Source organism: Apium graveolens, chromosome 3 (genome assembly GCF_009905375.1).
Source record: "Apium graveolens cultivar Ventura chromosome 3, ASM990537v1, whole genome shotgun sequence".
Lineage (NCBI taxonomy): Eukaryota > Viridiplantae > Streptophyta > Magnoliopsida > Apiales > Apiaceae > Apium > Apium graveolens.
In genome coordinates, this window is record NC_133649.1 from 127,146,158 (window position 1) to 127,156,508 (window position 10,351).

The window sequence follows — 10,351 nt, forward strand, 5'->3', positions numbered from 1 at the left end:
GCTGGGATCGCTTCATTTGTTATGTTGTATTTCGGATAATTGTAGTAGTAGTTGGTAGAAGTTAGGGGTAGATAGGGGGATGTTTTCCAGTTTGTCCTCTGTTTAACCCTGCTATATTATTGTACCCTATTTCAGAATTTATGATAGCCAGACTTTTCTTCATGTACCCTTTGTTTAAATAAATCTATTATCTTGTTTTGCATTGTGCACCCTAAATATCTCATAAACTGTTCTAAATATCATGTTTCCGTACAACCATGATTAAAATTCGTAATACCATATTCTGTGCCATGATAAAACAACATCGATATGAGAATTAAGTAGTAATAGGATTGCATGTGCAAAATTGGGTGAAGCTTAAAACCCGCAAAAGATTTCATAATAAAATGTTGTTATATATGCCATGCTATCATATTGCTAAATAATTGCTCAATCAGGTTTGTAAAAAATGGCCAACTCACCAGATCACCAAGAAGAAGAAATTCCAACCCAAGACCCAGAAGTAAACCCAGAAACCACCATGATGAGCAGACTTGCTCAGCTTTTGCAACAACATGTGGCCCCTAAAGTTGGAAACTTCAAACACTTTCAATCTGTTCATCCCCCAGAGTTCTTAGGTTTGCCAGACCCGATTAAAGCTCAGTCATGGTTAAGAGAAATGGAAAAAGCTTTTGAGTTAGCAGAAGTTAAGGACGACAAGAAAGCTCACTATGCGAGTTATTACCTTAAAGATGAAGCAAGTTTCTGGTGGGAATCTTCGAAGGCATTGTTGGAAGGTAAGGACTTAACATGGGAGAAATTCACTCAGATGTTTCTGGAGAAGTATTTGCCAAGCTATATGTAAGATCAGTTGGAGATGAAATTCCTGGACCTTAGGCAAGAGGATATGTCGGTAGCGGAGTATGAAGTGAAGTTCTCGGAGTTGTCTAGATTCATATCTGAGTATGTGAATACAGAGGCAAAGAAGGCTAAAAGGTTCCAACAGGGACTTAAGCCATGGATTAGGAGTCAAGTAGCGTTATTGGAGATCAAGAATTATGTTGTCTTGGTACATGATAAGTGGCATTTTATACCACTTAGAACGTCTTATAATAGCTTAAATTGGTGTCTTGAAATCAAGTATTTTGTGTATTTGATGCGTTTTTCTAGTGTTTGTGCATTTCAGGGTATTAGATGCATTTCGGGAGAGGATTCATCAATAATAAGCCTTGGCATGTGTTTAGCATTGCAAGTGGGAAGATAGGAGCATAATATAGTGAAGAAACGGAGCAGAAACAGAGCATTTTACAGTAGGGAGCTGAGCGCCCGCTCAGGAATGCTGAGCGGCCGCGCAGGGTCGTATTTTCAGAATAATTATTTTAGACTCCTATTTCTGTTTGGCTTCCAACTTCTGAGTTATCTGGGTTTCATGGGACTCCTATATAAGTAGATTTCAGAGACATTTTACAAAGGTTGGATCAGTAGTATTAATCGAAGAGCAAAGAGTTAAGGAAGAAGACCGTTTTAGCACACCTCAACGAAGAGGAAGCATATTTTCTTGTGATTCTTTATTTCAGTTATAACGTTGGATGCTAGCTTTCTTTACTTTGAATCCTATTTACTCTTGTGACGTACTCTGGCTTAATATAAGTAGTTTTAGTTATTATTCTCGTGTGTTATTATCATGTGTTTATATGAACCCATGATGACGACGAGTGCTATCATGGGCTAATCGTGATCATGGGGTCGTAACAGATTTACTATGGAGTTCTTTAGTTAGTTGTTTAATACCTTAGTGTGTGATGATTGTATGATATCTAGTATTGGTTGTGCGTATTTGTCTTATGTGCGTCGCGAACATATAAGATAGGGTGTTATTCTCTTATGAAGCGATGGTGGATCTTGAGATTTAGAACTTGCCATGCTAGCATAGGTTCATGTACGAGTATGCATGATTAGTGGGTAACTCTAACCGTTTTATTCGCCCTGTGTAATCAAAAGGAATAACTTGTGCTTAAATCATTATGTTGTCAATTTCTGTAGACATATAGGGACTCAACATAATTGATGCCTATTCAACTTCTATCTTAATTGTGGATGTTTGGTAGAATGGTATTAGTACAATGAAAGTTGGCTTTTATGAGTTTCGTGTTATTCGATTAATATCATCACTGTTGCATGCTAAGGGTAATAACAATAGCTATTGAAGGAAGTAGTAATGAAGTTGTGATCTCATGAGTGTTTTAATATTGTTAATTTAAGTGTTAATTAAGTGCGTAAGTCTAGTAGTTAATTATAGTTAATAATTAGTTAATCAAATCTAAGTGTTATTGTCTTAACATTGAGAAGTAATCATACACTGGTGAGTGAGTTTAATTGAACATAATTAGTCTGAGTCTCTGTGGGAACGAACTAGAAAGTATTCTATATTAATGGCGAACGCGTATACTTGCATGAATATTAGCGCGTGTTTTCGCCCTAAAAAGTTTTTGGCGCCGCTGCCGGGGACTCGGCGTATTTGTTTAGTTTATGTACTTACCATCATTGGTCATTAGGACTCAGTGATTAAGACGTGTTACTTATTGTTTCCGGTTGTGTTTCAGGTACTTTAGCGAGCGTTTATGCAAACTCGTTCTCGTACTCGCAAGAGGACTTTAGATACAGCTGAGGAGACAGATGAAGTTCTTGATATTCCGGAGAAGATAGATTTTGAAGATTCGAATTTAGGAAGTGAGCAGAAAGAACCATTAATCATGGGTGATCGTATTGTTCCGGCAGATCCAGCTCTTATGGACTTTTCTCGGCCTAAAATTGATGACATTCAGTCAAGCATTCTTCATCCGGCTATTCAGGCTAACACCTTTGAAATCAAGCCGGGCACTATTCAGATGGTGCAGAATTCTGTTTCTTTCGGAGGTGCTGTGACTGAAGACCCCAACATGCACATAAGGAATTTTATCGAGATCTGCAGTACTTTCAAATATAATGGTGTGACTGATGAGGCTATCAAGCTGAGGCTTTTCCCATTCTCTCTGAGAGATAAAGCTAAGGACTGGTTACATTCTGAACCAGCTGGGTCTATCACTACTTGGCAAGATCTTGCGCAAAAGTTTCTGGTGAAGTTGTATTCAATGGCGAAGACTGCTGCTATGAGGAGTGCTCTTACTCAGTTTGCGCAGCAACCTACAGAATCTATGTGCGAAGCTTGGGAGCGCTACAAGGAGATGTTGAGAAAGTGTCCACATCATGGAATGCCTTATTGGATGGTGATCACTGGTTTCTATAATAGTTTGGGGGCCCAATCTTGGCCCATGCTCAATGCAGCAGCTTGAGGCGCCTTGTGGGCCAAAAGCTATACTGAGGCTTATAATCTTATTGAGACTATGGCTGCAAATGAGCATCAAAACCCAACTCAAAGGATGATGCCTGGAAAGGTAGCAGGTATTCTGGAAGTCGATGCAGCTACAGCTATTGCAGCGCACCTCCAAGCTGTCTATGAAGGTCGATTCTCTAGCTACCTATGGAGTCAATTAGATAGCTATGGTCTGTGAGCTTTGTGCGGGTTCTCATGCTACGGATCAGTGTTCTCTTGTTAACAAATCTGTTCAGTATGTGAACAATTATCAGTGACAACAGCAGCCTGTGCCAGCTACTTATCATCCTAACAACAGAAATCATCCAAATTTCAGCTGGTGTAATAATCAAAATGCTATTCAGCAACCATATCAGCAAGTCGTAAGTAAGCACTTCAATCCACCTAGATTCCAGCAACCACAGCATTATGCTCAAAGGCAATCATATGCTCAACAAGGAGGTGCAGCTCCACCCTCTAGTGCAGATTTTGAGGAACTTAAGCTGTTGTGCAAAAGTCAGGCGGTTTCTATCAAGACCTTGGAAAATCAAATCGGTCAAATAGCCAATGCAGAGCTCAATCATCAACCTGGCACACTTCCCAGTGACACTGAAGTGCCAGGCAGGAAGGAAGCTAAAGAGCAAGTCAAGGATATTACCTTAAGGTCTGAAAAAGTTGTTGATGCTGAAAAAGCAAAAGAAGGAGAAGCTGAAGTTGGTGATGAAGAAGCTAAGAAAAAGGAGAAGGCGGCGGAACCAAGGAAGACTACTGTTAAACACACTCTGATTGAGGGTAATACAGGGGAGAAACAGCTCTATCCTCCACCACCTTTCCCTAAGAGATTGCAACAACTAAAAGCTGGATAAGTAGTTCGGTAAGTTTCTGGAGGTATTCAAGAAACTTCACATCAATATACCTTTCGCTAAGGCTCTGGAGCAGATGCCTAGTTATGCGAGATTTATTAAGAGTATTCTTTCAAGGAAGGTGAAACTGGATGACCTTGAGACCGTTGCTCTAACGGAAGAATGCAGTGATGTGCTGCAACAAAAGTTACCTCCAAAGCTTAAAGATCCAGGTAGCTTCACCATTCCTTGCACCATTGGCAAGTTTTCTTTTGACAAGTGCCTTTGTGATTTGGGAGAAAGCATCAATTTGATGTCATTGTCGATCTTTAAAAAGTTGAATTTGCCTGATCCAAAGCCCACCTACATGTCTCTACAATTGGCTGATCGTTCTATTACTTACCCAAGAGGCATAGTGGAGGATGTGCTAGTAAAGGTGGATAAGCTCTTCTTTCCTGCAGACTATGTTATTCTGTATTTCGAGGAAGATAAGAAGATTCCCATAATCTTGGGGAGTGCTTAAAAGTGGATTTGATTGATTCTGTGGTTGCTTCAGAACTTGATCATATGCTAATGTCTGATGGATTAGAGAAGGCCTTAGTGGGGGATTTTGACAGTGACGATGAAGATGGCAATGAGCAACTACAATATCTTAATGCTTATCCCTGGAGGTGAAAGCTAGACATGCCGTTTCAATCTCTTGGTACTTCTGACCTCAAAAATGCTGAAGGAAAGCTCAAACCATCGATTGAGAAAGCACCTACCTTGGAGCTTAAGCCATTGCCTGAACACTTGAGGTATGCTTTTTTAGGTGACGCATCTACTTTACCTGTTATTATGGCATCTGACCTTTCAAGTAGTGAGGAGGACAAGCTCTTAAGGATCTTGAGAGAATTCAAATCGGCTATTGGATGGACGATAGTAGACATCAAAGAGATCAGCCCTTCATATTGCATGAATAAGATTCTGCTAGAGGAGGGTAGTAAGCCGACTGTTGAGCAACAATGCAGACTTAATCCTATCATGAAAGAAGTGGTGAAGAAAGAAATTCTGAAGTGGTTGGATGCAGGAATCATTTATCCTATTTCTGACAGTTCTTGGGTGAGCCCCGTGTAATGTGTACCTAAGAAAGGAGGTATCACTGTGGTAGCAAATGAGATGAACGAGCTCATCCCCACTCGAACAGTCACGGGATGGAGAGTATGCATGGATTACAGAAAGTTGAACAAGGCCACAAGGAAGGATCACTTCCCGCTTCCGTTTATTGATCAGATGCTTGACAGGTTGGCCGGTCATGAGTATTATTGTCTTCTGGATGGCTATTCAGGGTATAATCAGATTTGTATTGCACCAGAGGATCAAGAAAAGACTACCTTCACTTGTCCATTTGGCACGTTTGCTTTTCGCGGAGTTTCGTTTGGGTTATGTGGCGGACCGGCCACTTTTCAGAGATGTATGATGGCTATATTCTCTGACATGATTGGAAATAATGTTTAGGTATTCATGGACGACTTCTCCGTCTTTGGACATTCGTATGATGAATGTTTGAATCTTCGTGCAGTACTCAAAAGGTGTGTGGAAACTAATTTGGTGCTCAATTGGGAAAAATGTCATTTTATGGTGCGTGAAGGCATTATTGTTGGGCATAAGGTCTCTAGCAAGGGTCTTGAGGTGGAAAATCCAAGGTGGGAGTCATTGAAAATATTCCACCACCTATTTCTGTGAAAGGAATCCGTAGTTTTCTTGGCCATGCGGGTTTTTATCGGTGTTTCATCAAGGACTTTTCGAAGATATCTAAGCCGTTGTGCAACTTGCTTGAGAAGGATGTGCCTTTCAAATTTGATGATGACTGTTTAACGGTATTCGAGACTCTTAAGAAGAGTTTGATAACTGCACCAGTGATTACAGGACCTGATTGGACAGAGCCTTTTGAGATGATGTATGATGCAAGTGATTATGCGGTGGGCGCAGTTCTTTGGCAGCGCAAGAATAATCTCTTTCATGTGGTCTACTATACTAGCAAGACCACTACTGAGAAGGAGCTCTTGGCTATAGTCTTTGGTTTCGAAAAATTTCAATCTTATTTGCTTGGGACAAAGGTGACAGTATTCACTGATCATGCGGCCATTCGCTATTTGGTTTCCAAGAAGGATTCGAAGCCGAGACTCATTCGTTGGGTGCTCTTACTATATGAATTTGAGTTAAGATCAAGGATAAAAAAGGTACTGAGAATCAAGTAGCTGGCCATCTCTCTAGATTGGAGAATCCCGAGTCTACTTCACATGATAAGGCATTGATCAACGAATCTTTTCCGGATGAGCAGTTGTTCGCAGTTCAGGAGGAAGAGCCATGGTTCGCAGATATTGTGAATTATCTTGTCAGCAATATAATGCGTCCTAATTTGACCACAGCTGAAAAGAAGAAGTTTCTGCATGAGGTGAAGTGGTATATGTGGGATAAACCATATTTGTTTAGACAGGGAGCTGACCAGATCATCAGGAGATGTATCCCATTCTGTGAGACGGAGGGGATATTACGAGACTACCACTCCACAGTTTATGGTGGACACTATGGTAGTGAAAAGACGGCAGCTCGTATTCTGTAAGCAGGTTTTTTCTGGCCTACTTTGTTTAAGGATGCTCATCAGTTCGTTTTAAGGTGTGATCGTTGCCAAAGAGTGGGAAATCTTACGAGAAAGGATGAGAAGCCGTTAAATGTGATGCTTGAAGTCGAGGTCTTTGATGTTTGGGAAATCGATTTCATGGGGCCTTTTGTCTCGTCCTGCAATAATCAGTACATCTTGCTGGCAGTCGATTATGTCTCAAAATGGGTAGAAGTCAAAGCTCTACCAACAAATGATGCAAAGGCTGTTACAACCGGTATTTTCGTGTAATATTATTTGTGGATTTGGTATAATATTAAAGTCAAATGAAAATATATTCAATGATTGTACGCTAGTATGAGTGAAAATTTCTGCATTATAAATTTGCTTTGTGTAGTACGTGATTTTTCAAAGCAAGAGTTTATTTAATTTCTTTATTTTTGATTTATAAGGAATATTCTAAGCCTTGGAAAAAATTTCTTTTAAAAGGTATTTTGTTCACAAATTTTGAAAATGATTTTATAAAGTCTCTAAAAATCCAAGTTATTTTATGGTATAAATTTTATAATTTTTGAACTTGTATTTTATTTTATAAAAATAAATCATTATAAATTCTAGTTGTCATATTTAGCAAATTACAAGAAAGCCCTTGCATGCAAACCACCCTCTCATTCTTTTCAAGGACAAAGAGGACAATTCCAACCCCACTAACTCTTATTTCTCTAGCCAATTTCCTTCTTTACCCTTGCATGCAAAATGCACCAAGTATAAGTGGAGGGATAGACTTGTCAATTCTCCCTTCCACTCACATTTTGTCAAATCAAATACCATAAAAACAAGCAAAGACATGATCATTTTCACTCATCACCCACACCTCACTCTCTCATCCCTCCCCTTCTCCCTCACTCTCGGCCCTCCCTCTCTCACTCTCGGGTTTAGCCGAGAACCAACCCCCTCCCCATTTTTCTTCATTTCTCCACCAAGCTTCTACTCTTTATACAAGTAAATGTTATCTCCCATACCATGATCATTCATATTTCAAAGAGTTTTGAGTAGAAAGTTTAAGTTTAAGGGTTGCATGTAAAGGTTTTAGTGAAACTCAAAATACAATCTTGATTCTTATGGATTTAAGGTTGTTTTTGAGAGGACTACAATGAATGGATAAGTGCCAAGTCATGAGAAGGAAACTCTTGATGATTTAATGGCCATTTCCATCCATTTCATTCGGCCATGACCATATGGGAGCCGAATGAATGGTCCTTGAAATCATTCTTGTTGTTTTGATCAATTTTTGCATGTTTATGTGATAATGACTTGAATTTTGTGGTGATAATTTGATAAAACTCCTTGCATGCTAAGTGATCATCTAGGTATACCTTATGCTAGGCTTGCATGTCAATTTTAAGATGGAATATATGTAGAAAATGTGTTGTTTTGGTTTGAAAAACCCGAAGGCATGCATGCATGAGGATTTCTCTTAGAATGTTGTAAGATTTTGATCATTTGGAAAGATTTTGTTAGTGAGCCTTAATTTCAGTAGGTATAATGTGTTAATATTGATTTATGCTTCTTGTTGCATGGTAATAATTCGTGATTATCTTTTATAAAAATGCATACCCTGTTGTTTCAAAAGCATGAAGATTTGTGATTTGTGAAGTGTAGATTCTCTTGTTTTGCCATAATTGTACCTTAGGTAAGGATGATCTCACCCAAGGTTATTTTGAGAATAAGGGAGTTAGTTCAGTAGATTACCATGTATAAGTCTTGGTTTAAGTATTGAGTTGTTGTTATTTGAGTTTGTCAAGTCAAAACCTTGGAGAAATGAGAGTTATAGTTTCTGCAGAAAATCAGTTTAGTACCCTGAGGTTTAGAGTGAGTTTTGACCATGTCATTGGTGTGCACTTTGAGGCCCAAGCCACCAGAAGTTATTATTGGGAGTATATAAAAGGTTTTAGGATTTGGTTGGAGGTTTGCATGTCATTTGGTTAGGTGCACAAGTAGAATAACAAAATCTGTCCAGCAGGGGACAGTTTTGTTGCAACTTAGAAATAGGAAGATTTGACCATGTCATGGGTAGGCCCTCATTAGGCCCAATTGGGCCTTAGTTAGAGGGAGTGTCAGAGAAGTTTTTCCAACCATAGTTCATAGGATATGAGTTAGAACCATGTGTCACAAGTTAATTCAAGTCAGGGCTTTTTCTGCCCAGAAAAACAGGGGAACCTTGGACTTTTAGCTTAGGCCCAAGAAGGCCCAAGCCAGGCCCTTGAGCCACATCAAGTTTGTGAGATGCCCTTAGGTCAGGAGAGTCTTGTGTAAAAGTTTTGAAGGAAAACTTGTAGTTTAAGAGTGCCTAATGCACTCAAGAAACTATAGTTGTCATTCTGAAATTTGCACCAGTGAGCACTTTCACTTATCACCTAGTTTTAGAACACTTAGGAGTAAGTATTAGGTCGACCACCATAGTTGCAAGATGGTATAAGGTCAGTAGAGCAAAAGGCACAAGTGAGGGTCAATAGGTTTTGGATAATTTAGGAAAGGCACATCGAGTTAGGGAGCCAAAATTTGAAGACTTTGTCTAGTTTAGCGACCAAGTTACTTAAGTGGTGAGTCGAGATCATCCAAGCCTAGTGTTGCATTATGGTATATATGGTGTTATTTGGTGTTAATATATGATATGTGAATATGTGGCTATGTGTGTGCAATTGTAATTTAAAAGTGAATATAAATTAAGTGTGTATAGGCCTAAGTGCCATCCGTGTTTAATTTGAAGTTGTAAATAGGTTAAGTTAGTGAGAATATATTATAATGAGGATTATTATTTATGTAGGATCTCGAGACGAGGGAAACTTGCCATAAAAGTCGAGTGAAGCTCCAGTTGCTCCTACTAGTCAGACCAGACCAGCCTATCTCAAGGCAAGTGATTCAACTTGACCTTCGTATTTACTATAAACAGTTTATATATATCGATGCAATTATCCTGAGTCATTTTGATATGATTAAATCAAGCGTATCTCTCGCTTATCTTTGAATTATATAGAAATGCCATGAACCCTCGAGTATGTATTGCAAGTAGTTCAAAAGTCTTTTCATGATAGTTAAATGCCATGATAAAATAAAGAGTTGTTATATTACTTGATTGATCCACTTGATTAACATGCTGATGATTCCCGAGTATTGATATCTCATCCTGATACTTGAACCCCTATAAAACCTTACCTTGAAATCTGATAGTCAGAAACTTACCAACATGATTCCTCATTGATTGATACCCTCTTTCCTATCCTAAAGCTTGACAATTCTGATATATATATATACATCCTGAGCTAGAGATCAATACCTTAACACCCATAGTATTCGTGAAGCTTATCTTCTTAATGATCCAACACCTGTACCTTGACGAGAAACCATTGCTTTGAGCCTAGTTTGGCATTACCCCTTCATATTATCCATTAGTCTAACCATATTTTCCTGTCCAAGTTCTGACATATGAAAACCTTTCGGTTATCCTAATAGAGTAAAGTTTTGTGAATCATGGCCCTGAGATTTAGTACCATATTTCCCATAATTCGAGTTGAT

The 10,351-nt window shown here is 39.0% G+C and overlaps 1 non-coding gene across 1 annotated transcript; it reads right to left on the minus strand.

Moving 5' to 3' along the window:
- Positions 1-3,125: 3,125 nt before the first annotated feature.
- Positions 3,126-3,232, minus strand: LOC141715508 (small nucleolar RNA R71). Its single transcript, XR_012572268.1, has one exon. It is a non-coding gene; the product is annotated as a small nucleolar RNA R71 (small nucleolar RNA).
- Between the last annotated feature and the right edge of the window lie 7,119 nt (positions 3,233-10,351).